The sequence below is a fragment of the Pleurodeles waltl genome, chromosome 8 (assembly GCF_031143425.1).
Source record: "Pleurodeles waltl isolate 20211129_DDA chromosome 8, aPleWal1.hap1.20221129, whole genome shotgun sequence".
Taxonomy (NCBI): Eukaryota; Metazoa; Chordata; class Amphibia; order Caudata; family Salamandridae; genus Pleurodeles; species Pleurodeles waltl.
Window position 1 is genome coordinate 1,444,707,060 of NC_090447.1, and position 18,660 is coordinate 1,444,725,719.

General features: G+C 41.3%; 1 long non-coding RNA gene across 1 annotated transcript in view; it reads right to left on the reverse strand.

Annotated features, from left to right (window-relative positions):
* Positions 1-6,940: 6,940 nt before the first annotated feature.
* Positions 6,941-18,660, reverse strand: part of LOC138248744 (uncharacterized) — an 88,939-nt gene continuing 77,219 nt past the window's right edge. Inside the window, exon 3 of the long non-coding RNA XR_011194638.1 lies at positions 6,941-9,240. This is a non-coding gene — a long non-coding RNA (uncharacterized lncRNA). The remainder of the gene's footprint in view (positions 9,241-18,660) is intronic.

Below are 18,660 nucleotides of genomic sequence, written 5' to 3' on the forward strand. Positions count from 1 at the left end.
GGAAGACGGATCAATTGGTGTCCACTTCTACCACTGAAATTGTAAGCAATAGATTAACCCAGATTGAGAGGCCTCCCGTAGCTCGCCCAAGAGCAGAAGGAGTAGCAACAACAGAAAAGCAAGCAAAGGCCTCACATGATACAGGATTTATAACACAGATCTCTTGAAAATCTTTGATGTAAAATCGGCGAATAATCATCATCCAGTCTGGACTGCCATTCTTGGGGGTGATACTGCAACCAATCAATGAAAAAGAGGTTGCAGGCTTGCTAAAGTGCCTTTCTGTACCAAAATGACTTAACAGTAAACAGGAGGAGTGATTAACAGATCCTCCTATGACCTATAAGGCCTGAAGAAGGAAGATGATCTGTACATCTGCCAGGTCTGGCGGGTCTGTCGGTATCGTGGTCAGGTTCCTCTGGGTCCCCAGGCTACTGCACATCGCTGTACTCTGGCCCACGTCCTGCATCCTGCCACTCACAAGCGCCCTATCTTCCCTTCTTTTAGGCTAGGATGGCCTCAGGCAAATAGTTCCACCAAGAGGGATCGGGCGAATAGAAGTGAGTCTGTTGGGCCTCCCAGCCCTTCAGGCTGCTGTGCCTCGGTGACGAGAAGAGTAAAGGCCGCACATCTAGGCAGATTGCGCAGTAAGGGGGCCTTCCTCATGCTCATGGCTCATCTAGACCCCAACAGCGCTGGCCAAAGTCACACCAGCTGCCATGCTTAGGAGGATGCTCCCCATGCGAAGACCCCTTCAGTTTCTGGCTCCCGGCACCCGGCAGTAGGTGTGGTGGGGAGAAGGGCTCTGGGATCCTTCACTACTAAGCAGTACTAGCAGCCCCAAAAGACCAGTTACCGTGAGGCTCACCCATATCCAGGATTACCAAACTTTACCTATTTTCTTTACTACATGCCAGAAACACCATATACGCTCCAGTGGATGAACTGGCATATGGATCACAGTGTAAGCCCACTTTGGTAAGCTGAGGACCAGGGACTGCTTTTATGAGTTGATGCAAGGAGGAATCATCATTTAAACATCCCATAGGTACCACACACAATAATCTAGACATTTAAATAATTTGCCCCCCACCAATTTTCCTGGAGATAGGCTTATATACTTGTTACACTCACTCAGCACACTAGGAAACCTTTATGAACAGATTTCTTACTGCTTTTGCTTCTGAGTCTTCCATTGGATGCTGTTCAGGGCCCTGATTTAGAGTTCGATGGACATGTTACACCGTCACAAACATGACAGATATCCCATTTGCTGTATTATAAGTGCATTATATCCAATGGCACTTATAATACATCAAACAGGATATTCATCATATTTGTGACTAAGTAACCCATCCTCCAAATTCTAAATCAGGCCCTAAATCTCTTTTTATGAGCTTGAAATCCTCCAGTGAGGTAAGGCTGCAGCCTGTGTGTGGCAAGGGCTTCATGGGGCTGGCTACCTTCTTACTATGGACCTGCTTTTAGAAACCATGCACCCTGCCTTGTGGACTACAAGGCCTACACAGGGGTGACTTACTAATATTAAAAAGGGTAATTTTGACATGTTGAGCTGCAGTTTTGAAACTGCAGCAGCCAGGCTACAGTGGCAGCCTTAGGATGGTCTTCCCCAAAACGTTTTGTCTTCTCCCTTCCTGTTTTTACCAAATTAGTTTTTGTTTGCCTTAGGACTTTGTGCCCTTTACCACTGTTAACCAGCTCAAAAGGGCTTGTGCTCACTTTCTAAAACATGCTTAAACTGGCGTATACCTGATTGGCATATTTAATTTATTTATGAGTCCCTTGTAAAGCTGCATACCATATACCTACATCCGGAAAATTACATGCTATTATTGTGCCACACACTGAAGTAGCCCCTTAGATCATGTCTCAGGCCTGCCGTTGCTACCTATGTGTAGTTTTTAACTACCAATTCAACCTTCCCTGGGGCAGGGAGCATTGTATTTAAAAAGGTGGACATGTACTTTGAAGTTTTATGTCCTGGTAGTGAAAAACACACAAATTTGTTTTTCACTACTATGAGGTCTACTTTTTCCAAAGGATAACAGTGAGTTACCCTATTACATTTATTAAGTTTGGGAGCAGGTAGAAATGCAATTTTAGGGCGTCTGAGGAATTGTAATTTAAAATTCTCTTTAATAATAAAGTAGAATTTTAAGTAACAACTCTGAAAAAGCCACTTTTAGAAAGTTGCCATTTTTCTTGTCCTAACCATGTGGAGCCTGCAGTCTGTTTACTGGGTCACAGGACTAGGTGTAGTAGGCAGTGTATTCCTTCCAGACAGTCACAAAACAGAATGATTGGCTGTTAGCAGGATGGGCCATACTGACAAGATGGGAGCGGTGGAGCTGAGCCCCACTTGCACTTCAAAGAAGCTGCCTCCACCACACACACAAAGTTCACACGAGCCTGTTGTCTCCCTAGCCGTCCAGGGACCAGGGCAAGGAGAAAGGAAATTCCAGGTACCTTTATGCCAGGGGAGGTGTCTCAAGAAGCTTCTAACACTTCAAAGCTGCACCAGGTATAAAATTAGGACTCTCAGACTCACTCTTCAGTTCACTTCTGGACCTGTGAAAGACTCTCAGAGGACTGCCTTGCTGCCTGTAGCCTGCTGTGTACTTCAGAGGGCTGTCCTACAGCTTGATATCTGCTTTACTTGAACTCAGGACTACCAGAGTGACTCCAAGGACCAGTTGGATGGCCTCCTGATCAGAGCCTCAGGGACAGAAAAGGCTCTAACCATCTTGAACACACACCTGGCCTTAGCCTAAGTGAGTCCTGAACCTCCAAGTGGTGGCGCTCCAGTGCTGGATCCTTGGAAGGGGTGCTAAATTGCCCAGATAGTCCACATACAAAACATGGGGCTAAGAAAATTTTCAGCCAAAAAGTTTCCTTAGAATCGAGAGGAGACTGGGACCTACCTGCTTGCCTATCCACCCCAGGTGCATTGTGCAGGTGTTGTTTTGGAATCAAATAATATATTATATTTTACTATATTGTTCTAACAATGTGGATTTTGTCTTGTGTTTTCACTTTATTACTGTTTGAGTGCTGCATAAATACCTTACACATTGCCTCTAAGTTAAGCCTGACTGCTTTCGTGCCAAGCTACCAAAGGGTGAAGCAGAGGTTAATTTAACGACTTTTTGTGGTTCACCCTCACAAGAACTGTGGCTGGTGCTTGAGTAGGGTTACACCCCGCTGTCAACAATCTAATTTCTCACACATAGTGAGATAAAGACGAAACATGCTGATGAACCTTTAAAAACAACTAATAAACAATGAATCACATTATTTCAAATTGGGTTTACAAGAAATGGAGATTATACATAGAGGCAAACAATAAATATGGTTACATTTTTGGAACAGTTTTAAGCAGGCCAAAGGAGCTGACAGTTGACTTGAATAATTACTCACTCTACCTATCACCTTGTTTCATTGATAAGAATGTATGTTTAGTCCAAAGTAAGCCTGCCTTTACAATTCAATGTGGCCTTTTATTTAACTCAGACTCCCCCAAAGCGCGAAAAGAGGTCTTAACATAAACTGGTTAAAACTCAAACTTAAACAATCTTAAAAGATTCCCTAATTAAATGTAATAAGCCCTATATAGGCTAAAACCAAATCCCTAATAATAACGGTTGGACTTTTTTTTCCTTTTGCAGGGTCATCTCCAATCTTTTTTCCTCCTGCATCCTATTTTTTCTGACCTGTTTTTGTTGGCTTTTGAACTCTGAGCACTTTACCACTGCTAACCAGTGCTAAAGTGCATATGCTTTCTGTGTAAATTGTATTGTTGATTGGTTTATCCATGATTGGCATATTTGATTTACTGGTAGGTCCCTAGTACAGTGCACTAGAGGTGCCCAGGGCCTGTAAATCAAATGCTACTAATGGGCCTGCAGCACTGGTTGTGCCACACACTTTAGTAGCCCTGTAATCATGTCTCAGACCTACCACTGCAATGTCTGTGTGTGCAGTTTTAAACTGCCAATTCGACTTGGCAAGTGTACCCACTTGCCAGGCCTAAACTTTCCCTTTTCTTACATGTAAGACACCCCTAAGGTAGGCCCTAGGTAGCCCAATGAGCAGGGTGCAGTGTATGTTTAAGGTATGACATATACCAACGTGTTTTAAATGTACTGTCAGTGAAATACTGCCAAATTCAGTTTTCACTGTTGCAAGGCCTATCTCTCTCATAGGTTAACATGGGGGCTGCCTTTAAATATGATTTACAAGTAGATTCCCTTTGGGAGCAGATAGGCATGTGGAGTTTGGGGTCTCTGGACTCACAATTTAAAAATACACATTTTAGTGAAGTTGGTTTTTAGATTGGGTATTTTAAAATGCCACTTTTAAGAAAGTAGGCATTTTCTTGCTTAAACCATTCTGTGACTCTGCCTGTTTGTGGATTCCCTCTCTGGGTTAGTTTGAAAGTTGGGCTGTTTGCACCTCTCTCTAGACAGTCACACAAAGGGAGCTGGGGTGTAGCCTGCATATCCTGATGAGCCATTTGTGCTAGGAGGGAGAGGAGGAGTGGTCACTTACACCTGAAACAGCTGTGCCTACCCTCACACAATGCAGTCTCCAACCTCCAGGTGTGTGTATAAGAAGAGCACCCAACCCCCCGAAAATTAGATCACTTCTGGACTCAAGATGAACCTCTGCCAAGGAGAAGAGATGAAGAGCTGAGGAGAAGTGCTGCCCTGCCTGTGACTGTGCTTTGTGAAGCTATCCTGCAGTTGCTGCTTCTGCCTGTGAAAGGGGACAAAGACTGGACTTTGTTGTGCACTCCTGCTTGTGAAGAATCTCCAAGGGCTCGAACTGAGCTTGACTCCTGTTGTTGAAGTCTCAGGGCCATCAAAGACTCTCTGCCGATACTCCTGCCCTGCCAAGTGGTGCCCTATCCTGTTCCTGGGCCCTTGGAAGGTGAAGCTGGCAGACAAAGACTGAAAATCCACGCACAGACCGCCGTGCGGGGAAATCTTTGAAGCACCTATCAAGACGCTGCTGAGAAACGCCGGCCGCCGGCTTTGCAACTGAAATCTACTCTCCACCTGCATCGCAGCTGGATGATCGAAGCAAAGCAGCTGGAGAAATGATGTGCAACACTCGCTAACAGAGGCTGATAACGTCGCAACCCCACACAGCGTGGTTTGGTGATACTGTGTGACCGGATTTTCAACGCAACATCGCTGGGAGCGAAAAAACAACGCACGCCGACCCGTCTGGAGGAGGAACGACGCACGGGCTCGCTTGCGAGTGAGAAATCGATGCATCGTTGGCCTTTTCCGATGCACACTCACCCGTGCGGTGTTCTTTTGACGCTATCCAGGTATGTTTGCATGCTAGCAGTGTTCTCACTGTTTCCTAAAGTATTTAAGACTCTTTTTGCTTTGTAAATTCATAACTTGACTTGTGTATGTTGGATTTTTGTCGTTTTGGTCTTGTTTTGTTTAGATAAATATTACCTATATTTCTAAACCTGTGTTGTGTCATTTTGTAGTGTTTTCACTGAGTTTCTGTGTGTGTTATACTTTACACATTGCTTCTGAAGTTAAGCCTGCTTGCTCGTGCTAAGCTACGAAGGGGGTGAGCATGGCTTAACCAAGGGTGATTCTCCTTTACCTGACTAGAGTGAGGCTCCTTGCTTGGACAGGGGGTAACCTGATTGCCAGCCAAAGACCCCATTTCTAACAATAACACTGTTTAAGTTGTTCTCATATTTGATCCGAAATAATAACCAAAGAAGAAGAGTGTGCAAATGACTTAAATCTGAAATATAACCTTGGCCCAGTTCTTCATGGATGATGCGGAAGGGATAACAGCCACCTAAAAAAACTGATTTTCAAGCACTTGCAGTGAGGAATTATATGAGTATCCCCATATAGCTGACTTGTATACACTTGGCCTGACAGATCTTTAGCATTGCCTCAATAGATTTGCTAGCCTGGAACCAAATTAGAATCCGACTGAAGTTGATGTAAACAATTGGTATCTCTTGGATAAAAAAGTGTGGACCAGTCATTAGCACAATTTAACATTACACCAAGGTAGCAAAGGGATTGAACCTTAGTTCTAACGCTTTTGTTCACAATCTTGTTCACAAACATATGGCATTTAGTTGATCTGGGGCTCACAACCATAACATGCAATTTACTAAGGTTTGTACTAAGGTCTAAATAATCAATACAGGAAACAAAAAATCTAAAAGGTGTTGCAACCTATTAGCCGTTCTAGAAAGTACCATCATGTCTTCAACATATAGCGGGATGGTCGATTAAACACAGAGTAAAACAAAAAAAAAAGAGGAAACAGTATCAGTACGCAAAAAGTGGTGATAGGCAAAAAGAGGCACTTTCTTACAGTATGGACCTGGAAACTGGGTATCAACAAAGCAAATAGTGATGAGAGACATGAGGATAGAAAGTGAGTAGGATGATGCCATTGTGCAATAGTATGTCATTAATAGGGAACATAATGTAATAACATAATATTAATAATATGCAGCAACAGACCACCCTACTGGATTAGGTGCCAGATTTACATAGAATGTTTAAAGGTTGCAGAAGCTCCAATTTGGAGTTTGCGTTTTCTGTTGTACCATTCCCATTTTAGGAGTTGGTAAACGTTTACCCTCTCCTAAAATGGCACTGCAGCCCCTTCCAGTTCCTAATTGGGAGAGTTGCATTATGGCCACCCCTTTGAAATACTGAACCTTTATGTGAAAACTCTGAGAAGTTACCAACTCCAGAGCTGGGGAGTAACCCATTCACAAAAGGGAATGGGTCCCTTCCCCTTAGTGAATGTAAAGGATTCTCAAACAAATTTTAAAACAAATGAAACACTTTTTTCCACATTTCCATTGAGGAGAACATCAGTATTTAAGAAAAAAAGATTCTTTATTTAACATCAATCACTGTCACATTGGTCTGCAGGACGTAGTTGGGTATCATCCCTGTGGAGCCGGCTAATCAGAGTGAGTCGCAATTTGTGACCTACTTCATAAAATTTCTGGTGAGCTAGGTTGTATAATGACCCACTCTGAATCAGAATCTGAATTTTATGAACCAATTTATTAGTGCATAGATCAGCTCAGATAGTTCTATACTGGTCACAATAACACTGGTCACAAATTGGGACCATTTTTAGACCTAACATTTAGCACATCTGGCCCTAGGTCTTATACTCTTAAGGATGTGAAGTTCTCTTGAAATTTTACATGTATATAAAGTATTTAGTATCTACAAAAAAACATACAAGTGTTTATTGACGATATGTAAAGTAATAAGGGACCAATTGAAGCCTGGCGGATGGGACACTCCATCAGAAGCGTGACGAATATTCTGTCGACCTTATTACAAGTGTGTTATATCTTATGGCACATATAATGCAGTAGACTGCATGTACGTCAATTCTGTAGGAGAGTACTCATTCCTCCAAACTGTAAATGGGAACCTAAGTGTTGAATAGAAGTGTTTACATTTTCAGATACGTTTTCAGAATATTTTTTTTATTTACTATCAGTCCTAAGATTTCCTTCATATGAATCAAGTATCGCCATCAGATTATAAATTAATTAAACCACACATGCATTTATTTTTTAAGTAAAGAATAGAACTAGTAATATGTGCAACTCGTACCTCCAACAACTAAGTTTTCTGTTAAGCACAAGATACATACTAGAGGGATGATGGCAGATATTAACCATTGGAAGGGCTAAAAGATGACCAGGGGCCTGATTTAGAACTCAGCATGTGTGTTACTCCATCACAATGGTGATGGCCATACTGTCTGCCAAAATCTAAGTCCCATAGAATATAATGGGATTTAGATTTTGGCGGATGGGATATCCTTTACTGTTGTGACAGAGTAACCCATCTGCCACATTCAAATTCAGACCCTTGGTCTTTTATGGTAGCTGGTGTCTTAAGTGGTTGAGAAACTGGAGCAGCAGTGTACTACAAACATAGACTGTGGTAAATAGTTGTTTGTAGCTTGAATCGTAAAGGCATGTAGCTGGAATGTGAAAGGCACGTACTACGGGAAAGAGCACAATTCAAGAGAATAACTTAACACAAATCAAATTATAAATTCAATAAAAAACCAGAAGGGGGCGTAACACAACACAACCAAACAATCAAAACACAACGCAGTAAACCCAATACAGTACAACACAAGAAAACATAACATCCTGTGTTGTATTAGTGCATCATTACGTTGAGTTCTTTTTGCTTTGTAATTGACTCTGTATGTTGCATTGAATGAATAAATGATTAAATTAAAACATTTGTAGAGTGCAGCAGCTGCTCCAAATGTAGGGTTCCAGCTCTAGTTGCAGGAAAGAGAAAACAGACAACTGGCATACCTTAAAAGCAATGTGGACATGAAATTAAAGGAGATTCATACTTCTTTAAAAAGATGAGTCTTTAAAAGGGCTTTGAACCTAGCCAACTTTGTCATTGTGTTGGTGTGTTGTATTTTATATTTGCTGTGGTGTTATTGTTGGACTCTTAGATTGTTATTCTTCGTTGTGCTTTATTTCTATCACTGTGGTCTGTTACTGTAATATGTATGCCGTTGTTATGGTGGTGATTTACCTCAACTACAGTCTCTTTGCTTAAAAATGAACAGACATTCTTGTAACAGTTTACCACCTCCACAAATCTTATTTCAAACTAGAATGGTAAAATTGCTGTGCACTAATCACTAACAACCTTACTTACCACCAAAGGCTTGCAAGCCAAAAATGTTTTGTGATTCGGACACAGCACTCTAGTGGGATCGATCACACAGCTTCTTTGGGTTACTCATATTACATAAAACAATAACTATGAGTAGATGAAAAGGAACAGATGAATTTAAAATCATGACACTTGTTTGCTCATTTTATTAGGGATAGATATCTAGCAGCAAATGACAATGAAAAGTGTAAATCATTAGGTGCTGTGAATTAGGTTGAGTTGAACAAGAAAGTTTTGAACTTCATACGATAGCTCTCGAAGGGGGGCATCTTAAATCTTTCATTCAAATCCACCTCTGTCTCTTTCCTTAAAGCATAAAGAACTCCACTAACTAGTTTGTCTATGGAACATAGATCCTAGATTATTTGGAACCTTCTGTTCTTTCCAGTCACTTCCGCTATCAGTGTGGCAATGATTTTCGTTAATTTCTTCTGCTGAGCCTTTTTGCATATAAGGATATCTTCTCACCAACATTCTGAAAGAGAAAACAACAGGATACACTTTAGTTTTTTTATTTTGTAAACCCTGAAAGAAAACATGTGAAGGGCAGAGTAAGGATGAAAGTTACTGGTACAACGTGTAGCTGTACCATTTATTTGTCCCTAAAGTAGCCTCTGCATTCTTTCTTCTGGCACCAGTTTAAGGGGCCTATAACCCTTAGAGATCCACCAAATAGCAGATTGGTGCCCCCCAGGGTCACCCATTTGGTGGAACCTGAGGTAAAGTCTCTGATTGGTCTCCACAAACTTAGGGCCTAATTAACTTCCTGGCAGATGGCCCTTTTGGAGTAAATTACCTCATCGCCCTGGCGGAGACACCATCCGCCAGATTTAGAAATGATCACCAAACAGGTAATTATTTCTAATGCATTTCTAGGAAATGATAGGGACCACTATCACAGTGGTTCCTGTCAATGCTTTTCACTATTTAGGGCAGGGCTCCGTCAATATGAGTCAAATTTGTTTAAAAAAAAAAAAAAAAAACATGATATTCACAATGGGAGCCCTTTCCCATGCAAGGAGAGCTTTTTTCAGTTTTCACTGCCCCCTTACTCCAGGGCTTTCCTGGTGGTGATGGGCTGTTAAAACTGACCTCTAACTACACCAATCTAAGTTAGATGGATGGAATTTGAGTTCTGCCTCAGATGGGTCTTACTCAATAAGCCATTAGAGGGGTTTGATCATGGCAGAGATGGAGTCCATGTGCATTTAAATTCAACTGTCAGACTGTTATGTTGGTGGTATGTGTACTCTGCCACCATTTCAATGGAGTATAAATACCACCAACATAAAAATTAGGCCATTTGTCTTAATTAGAAGTACTTCCTTAATCCTCTTACATCAAAACCTGACTAGCATTAGTATGATGTACTGTTTTGAGGTGCCCAACAATACCCATTGGTACTGCCTGCTGTTCGTCCCATGAAAATTAAGCCAGAAGCTCCGGGTGAGGAGTCTGCTGCTTCTCTCCAGATCTGTACTGTTACTGACTTTGTAGTATGCAGATAGCCCCCAAGCTGGCCCACTTGGAAGGTTGAAGAAAGACCATAAACCTTCTCCATCTATAACCATGAGATTACAAGTAGGCTACTGAAGAATTGGCTTAGATCAATGTCAGTGTTTATGTAGAGTTGCTTAACCCTTCAAACGCCTAAACAGGTATGAAGTTGTGTTCCGTAAGAGATCAACTGTTACGGCTTTCAGGTCTGCCTGGCAAGCATACTCCATGCATCGATGTTTGCTGTTTCGATCCATCTAGCCATTGGCTAGCCATTCTGCCATACAGCCGGATCCTCTCCTATTGTGAGCCCTGAGCATTCTTGGGCATGTGACACTTTTGTCCCTTGACAACTCATGTCAATATGCCGCCCTTGTGTCCAACATCGCACATAAAAAATTTGAGACACTTTCTCATTACTTTACAGGCCGATGATACTATATCTAAATTGCCGTGGTGTTTGCCTGGTTTCAGATGTTCCTGAACCTCTATGATGGTGAAGACTCTTGAAAGATTGTGATCACATCACACATTGTACAATATATTTGTATTCCTCATGAATATGTCACTGGAGTAATGTTACATACTGCATCATGTTAGTTCTGTTTAACTGTTTATACTGTATGCATACTGTAGACATATTTCATACTCATATAAATTATATCCCACATGTCAACTTGGCTTGGTATTCAAGCTATTTTGAAACTGTGATAATTGTTCTGTACTTTACATATGCTGGCCACTTACATCCCTTTAGTTAGGCCTTGGCTGCTTGTCCACTTATGCAAAGGGAGGCAAGGCTCCTTTGGGGAGGCTCACGGTCATTCTGGGTTTCCCACTGGGCTGGCGGGCGACCGCCGAAAGTCCGCCCGCCAGCCCAGCGGGAAACACCCTTCCCACGAGGAAGCCGGCTCAGAATGGAGCCGGCGGAGTGGGAAGGTGCGACGGGTGCAGTTGCACCCGTCGCGAATTTCAGTGTCTGCAAAGCAGACACTGAAATTCTTTGTGGGGCCCTCTTACGGGGGCCCCTGCAGTGCCCATGCCATAGGCATGGGCACTGCAGGGGCCCCCAGGGGCCCCACGACACCCCATACTGCCATCCTGTTCCTGGCGGGCGAACCGCCAGGAACAGGATGGCGGTATGGGGTGTCAGAATCCCCATGGCGGATTCCCATGGGCAGCGGAGAGTCGGCGGTACACCGCCGGCTTTCCGCTTCTGGCCGCGGCTGTACCGCCGCGGTCAGAATGCCCGGCGGAGCACCGCCAGCCTGTTGGCGGTGCTACCGCCAACCTCCGCCATGGCGGTATTTACAGCCAGGGTCAGAATGACCCCCATGGTCTTTTAAGCTCTGGTTTGCAGGGACCCTAACCTTTCCTACATTGAATGCTTAATGGACCCAGCAACTACATCAGTCTGACAAAGGTAAATATTTTGATTAACATATTTTAACTACTGGGAAATTCCTTCAAGCAGTACTCAAGTCACTACTTATAGGTTTACCTTAAAATGGGGTGAATCATATGGAAATTGTGCCCAATTTATTTTTTAATAGATCTGCTTGTGATACAGCCTGGCAACAAAAAAGCCAATTTGCATCTGAGGTACCATGCAAAATCCTATGCTTCACCAGAGCAGTCTGTTGGGATTCTATATTCAGCTTCCTGTATATGAAGATTAAGACAACTTTGTGTTTGAAGGAGTGAGATGCATTTCCAAACCTTTAAATTCCACTGGGATCACTACTTTCAAAGTGACTTTAAGATATAAATGATAACCTCAAAAGCACCAGTTAAGAAACCGTTGCTGCCTTAAATACCACACAAACTATTCACTGCTCATGATTTCACCCACAACATCGTGCATGCCATCACAAACAATCATTGATGAGTGACAAAACTGCACTTTACTGCTTCCAAAACAACCCTTACTTCTCTGTAATTAAGGTTTTTATAGAGAATTTCATGGATTTTGTGTAAATATATTCCCCAGATGAATAGAGGGCCATGCCGTGCACCCAGTGCCAATGTGATTTATCCCTGTAGGGAATGGTACAAGATAATCCCATGTACTCAGGCCCTATAACCTCTGGTTACTGGACACAGAGCCTGCCCCATGTACATCTGCAATCTGAAAATACAGCGCATAGCTCTTGGCTGTGGCATCTTTCACTCACCTTTATTTCTAAGTTATTGATGGAAGCACTCACCTAGGTGGGGTTCCCCATTCAGTTCTCACATCCTTTTAGACTTATTTCAAATTCGGTACTTGAGAGAGCCAACAATATTCTCAAACAAGTCTTTGTTGTTGGGATCTTAGTTGATATTACAACTTGGCTAAATATCCTATACAGTGCACCAAGAGCTCATGTTATGACGAAATGCATGCTTTATGAGATGTATGAAAATGTATACATGCAATCTTCGGGAAAGGAGAATCCTCATGATCAATCATGCCTTGCTCTGTCACAGGATTTTTAGGTTGTCCAGCAAAGTTTGGTTGACACACACGAAGTAGAGTCCAATCAAAGTTTTCTGGCTGTTACCCAATGTTGGAAAACTTGTGGCTGTGAAGCTGGGCGAAAAAGAGGAATTAAATCCCGCCTACAAAAGGGCTGTGATAGTCATAGTGATAAAAGGAACAAGAAGTGGCATTGTCACTGTTACTTAGAAAGAAGAAACAGAGACTGATATCCATTGACTGTACCATGTGGACTATTTTGTACAGTCCACAGAGGAACTACCAGAATTACCACAGACTGTACAACAGACAAGAGTTACGGCAGGTTGTGCTACATTCAGAACACACCCTAATGAAGAATAGCCAAGTCCGTGCATAAATAAACAAGAAATAATTGCTGAGATGATTGGTCATGCATTGCTAACACCATTTGCACCACCACTAACACCTGCCACAGATGACCTTGAAAGCTTGTTTGCTGAGAGCACCAAAAACCCTCAAGATTGTAACTTACAGCTATCTAAATGCAAAACATTCATAGCTTAGTGCTTGCTGGAGAGCAACATTGTAGCTTTCAAATGGCTTTCATGGAGAATTTACTCGGAAATTGGCAAACGTAGATTTGTGGAGTTCAGATTTGCAATTGAGACTTGCATTAAGCCTCCATGGACCTATGTCTGGATAGCTTTAACACTAATTGTGTCCACGTTTATCTGACCATGGTGTGGACAGAGAATCTAAAGGAAATGATGATGATGTCAAACAAGCAGAAATGCCTACATAGAGTCACTAGAAGTGAGTGGAATAAGTTTACAGTTAGAACAGAAACTATATTGCTGCAAGACGGTGTCTATTGGAAGGATTTGGGTTAACAAATCCTAGGACCAGGGGAGACTGTACAAATGCTGCGTATGTTTTGACTGAACCTAGATGACATATTATCACAAGGACCTCTTATGAGTGACTAGGTTAGGAACAATATACATTTATTTGTTGATTTACAATCCCAGCACTTTAATGTATGGTGATGATCCACATCTCACTACAGGTGACTATAGAGAATTATAGTGTTAGAGTAGAAATGCTGACACATTTCAAATGTCGCTAGGATGATGTTTCAGCACACTGAGTGGGAAAACTTCACTGAACCGATGGGGAAGATTGAACCTGAATTTATTACAGATTTCCCTCACTACAAACCAAAATTGACTAGAACGATTTGACCCTGATACTTCTACAATCAGAAGTACTCATGTTTTTTCTATGAATAAAATAATGTATTCTTCTATATTTTGAATCAAAATGCCCAACAGGGGTTTATGTTGTTGCTTTAAACAATTTCTTTACATGGAGTGTGGGGAACAGAGTGATGACAAAGCCAAGGAACAGACACTGTTTTTGCTGCATGAAATGACACTGTCCATCAAGCAACATACTTAGGTTTTGCAGTGAGTAGAAAATAATTTTCATTGCACTTAGACAAATCTCCCACATTTTCTAAACTGGAAATGATGAAAGGTGCTAGTTAGAAATGAAATTGATGCTTTGTTTGCTACTGACATTTTTTACAAAGTAACAGACGAATGTAAAGTAGCATGCTTTTGGAATCTGCACAGAAATTAGCATGATCAGAGACTTGCTATAGGATTTGTAAGATCAGTAGTGTACAAGCTAGATCCGAAGTCTTGGAAGGTCAATGTCAGTACCTATAGTATTGGAAAATGTTTTCAATTATAGTCTAAATCAGTCCCCAAAATAATGGAATACATTGACTGATTTAATGAATGAATGAATATGAATGTTTTTCCTAAGGAATTGCAACAGTAAAGCAAGTCAAAAAGAGATTTAATAGTGTGCATATCAATTGCGTTAAAGTAGAAATCAGCCAATCCCATGAGGGAAGCAGCCGGGAGAAATAGGGAAATAGATACTGAGAATAGTAGAGGCAAACTAAGCATAATACTTTAGGACCTTAGAATGCTGAAAGAAAGAATATATTCCTTTCACAAGTGGCATCTCTTAAAATTGTGACAGACAGATTAGGAAACTATAAGCATGAATATGGGCAGTAAAAAGCTACTTTTTGCGTTGCAATCTTCTACATGAGAGCTAAAGTCACACAGACTGCCATAGAACTGCCCAATTTTTTTAAATGTTATGGTGTGAATGATCATCAAAAAATATTAAGTAAATGGAACTCAATTTAAGAGTTTAGTTTTGGTACATACATTTGGGCTAACTCGTTCATCGCAATCAAAAAGTAAGTATAAGGGGGCGGAGTCTGGCTGCCGTCTGATGGCCGCCTCAACGTAGAGCTCCGAGACTCGAGGCGATAAGGATTACCCAAACAGCTGTCAAAAAGCCTCCTTGGATTCAGAATGAGAGGAAATATAGATGTGATAACAGCCAACATAACTCTAATTGAAGCCCTGAAGCCCGGCTACAAATCACCTGAACACGGCCCAGCTGAGCAAAGAACAACACTTTCTGTCAGGACACAGCGTCAGCTGCTGAAGAGATAAGGGGCTTTCTTCGTGTTTAAACTGGGAGGCTGCACCAGGGGAATTAAATTACTGTTGACCTTTGGTTGAACTCTCCACACAGCACAGGGAAGCCTCTGACAAGTCTCAACTCTGAGGTATTTTCTCTTTGCTTAACTGTTCAGACTCCATTACCTGAATGTGTGAGCACAGGATTTTCTTGTCAGCTGAGTGTGTGGAAGGAAATACAGCCAGTTCCTTAACAGATAAGTGGAATTCCCTTTCTTGAAAGGCTGCTGTAGGGGAAACATATGGACTTTCACTTCTGAGGTATTTCTCTTCATTTGACAGTTTAGAGTCTGCTACGCAATTAAGTAAATGCTGGAATTCCTATCAGCAGAGGGTGTAAAGCAAATTTGGATAGGCAGGCAAAAGATGTGAGCTGTTTCTGATGCACTGATTCTCAGGGACACCTGTCTGAAAGCATTCAATCATTATTTTTTAAAATTCTAGAAGTCTGTGGCAAAGACTAATTCTGTCAGGAAACACAGCCAGCTGCTGGTGGGATAAGTGAAAAGGCTGCTGTAAGAGAAGCCTCTGACAACTCTCAACTATGAGGTATTTCTCTTCACTTAACTGTTCAGGATCCATTACGTGATTATGTAAGCGCAGGAATTTCTTGTCTACAGGTGTGTGGCGTAAATACAGTTTGGCAAGTGAGTGTTGTACACCATTCCTACAGCTGAGAGAGTTTGTGAAAATTACTCATTCTATCAGGAAACACAGACAGTTTCTGAAGAGATATGTGAAATTCCTTTCCTTGAATGTCGAAAGGCTGCTGTATGAGAAGCATATCAACTTTCACTTCTGAGATATTTCTCTAAATTTGACAATTCAGACTCTACTCCGAAATTAAATAAACCCCGGAATTCCTATCAGCAGAGGGGTAAAGTGAATTTGGGTAGGCAGGCGAAAACTGTACAACATTTCTGATGCACTGTTTCTCAGCGACACCCGCTTGAAAACATATAGCCATAATTTTAAAATCCCAGATGTTTGTCACCATTTACAGTGTTAATATCTACCTACTTTGTGAGTCAATTGGATATCATATTTGATTACTAAGCTGTACTTATTTATTGTCTTCTCTAACATTAAAATATAACAGTATGGCCAGTGGCAAATCTAATAGAAAGCCTTTGTTTACTCAAATAGTAGGGAACACTGTACCTCCAGGGACGTCTACTATTGTCCCACAAGACATTGCTTCTATGGGCCTTATTTTAAAAGAGATCTCTGCAGTGGGGCAAAGATTGGGATCTATGGATGTAAAAATTTCAGATCTCGCAACAGAAATGAAGACAATACGGATGGATCTAAACTCTTTTCATACCAAAGTGGAAATTTTAGATCAAAGAACCACTTTTTTGGAAGAGAAATTAGATAATGCAGAGTATTGGGGTCCGGATATCTGGCACCTAAAACAAACAGTTATAGATTTGGAAGACAGGGCCCGAAGAAATAACATTCGTTTTTATGGAATTCCAGAAAAAATGGAAGTCAATAATGATGTGAAGAACTTGCTACTAACGTTAATACCGCGGCTACTGAACATATCTTTTGAGCATCCCCTTGAGTTGCAGAGAGCTCACAGAATTCGATTAAGAACTTCAACTTCAACTCTTGAATCTAGACCTAGATCGATTGTAACATGCCTCTTACGTCATGAACAGGTCTGCCAAATATTAACAGCTGCTCGTAAACATGGTCCGTATGACTTGGAAGGCCATAAAGTGTTTATTGCTGCAGACTTCTCCACTGAAACCAATGCCAAACGAAAAGCGTTCCTGCAACTTAGGCCAAGACTTCGCAAATGGGATATCAAATATGGTCTTTTAGAACCTGCCACAATGTGGATCACAATGGATGGGAACTCAAGGAATTACACAGAGCCTGAGGATCTGGAACGCTTCCTGGACAGTTTGGATGACCAACATATGGACTCAACACCACTGAACAAAGCCATCGCACCAGTAGATTACACATCCGTACCTTTAGGAAAGAGTTTGACAGAGATAAAGCAGTCCACTTCGTAAAGTCACTCACACAGGAAAATTCCAGAGACAAATCGAGATCACCTCTAAAGTCACCCACGTCTTTTAATAAAGTAACTGATGCTCAACCTTCCACTATCACTTCTTCCAGCTAGATGAGTATATTTATACATGCTATGTATTAATATAATGTTATTACTGTTTTACTGCAGTTATTCATTCTGATGGATATGATTCATTTCCTATCCTCATATATTGCTGTTAAATAACCATGTACATTTCCTACTGTATTTGTATTTACAGATTTTCTCTTGGATAGATTTTAAAACTCCATGGAGTGGTTTTTCTTATAATCTATTTACCATGAGTGGTTTTCCTTTCTTCCCCTCTAGAGTCTGGGTTTCGAATTGAGGTTTAGACCCACCGACGAAAGATACATATTATTTGATCTGCAGTGTTCTTTTACATTCTAGCACTTAGAACGGTGTACTTACACCATTTAGAGTTTAGTGTTAACAATATTTTATGATTATAGTTCCACATATTGGTTTCAGGTTTACTATACTCCAGTAAGTTCTCATTATCACATTACCATATAATTGATCTACTTCCTTTTTTAGCATTTTGACTCAGTTTCACACAATACAAATATACTTTAACATTTTCAGTCAGCATCATGACAACAAGTCCTATGCAAATTGTCTCTCTCAATGTCAATGGCTTTACTAATTACATTAAAAGGAAGAAAATGATTTCCTATTTAGCCTCCAAACATACTGACATTGCTCTCATCCAGGAGACTCATCTATCTGAAATAGAATCAGAAAAATTCAAACGAGATTGGGTAGGCCAGATTCTTTACAGCTGCAAATCCCCTTCTCACATATCAGGAGATGCTGCATCCCACACTACTACTAGAAAAAGTGGTGTAGCCATTCTAATACGGAAAACATTGCAATGCCAAATTCTTCAGTCATGGTCAGATGAGGATGGTAGATTTGTTTTAGCCAAGCATAAAGTTGGTAACAATATATTAGGAGTGGGTTCCATTTATGCCCCTGTTGGGACTAAAGCCCCCTTTTTCCTTCATCTAAATAGAATTCTAACAGAAATGGGAATTTCCAGAATAGTTTTGGGAGGCGATTGGAATCTTGCGCCAGATGTGATCTTAGACAGATCAGGTCCCCTGGACACAACTCATGGTAGAGATAGAGCCATACTGGGAGACATCAGGGAAGATCATGGTTTGATCGATATCTGGCGTTTACTACATCCATCAGATAAGGGGTTTACATATCACTCAACAGTACATGATTCCCATTCTAGAATAGATTACTTCCTTATTTCACATTCTATTACACCACAAGTACTAGATTGTGATATTTTAGAAATTGCACTGTCAGATC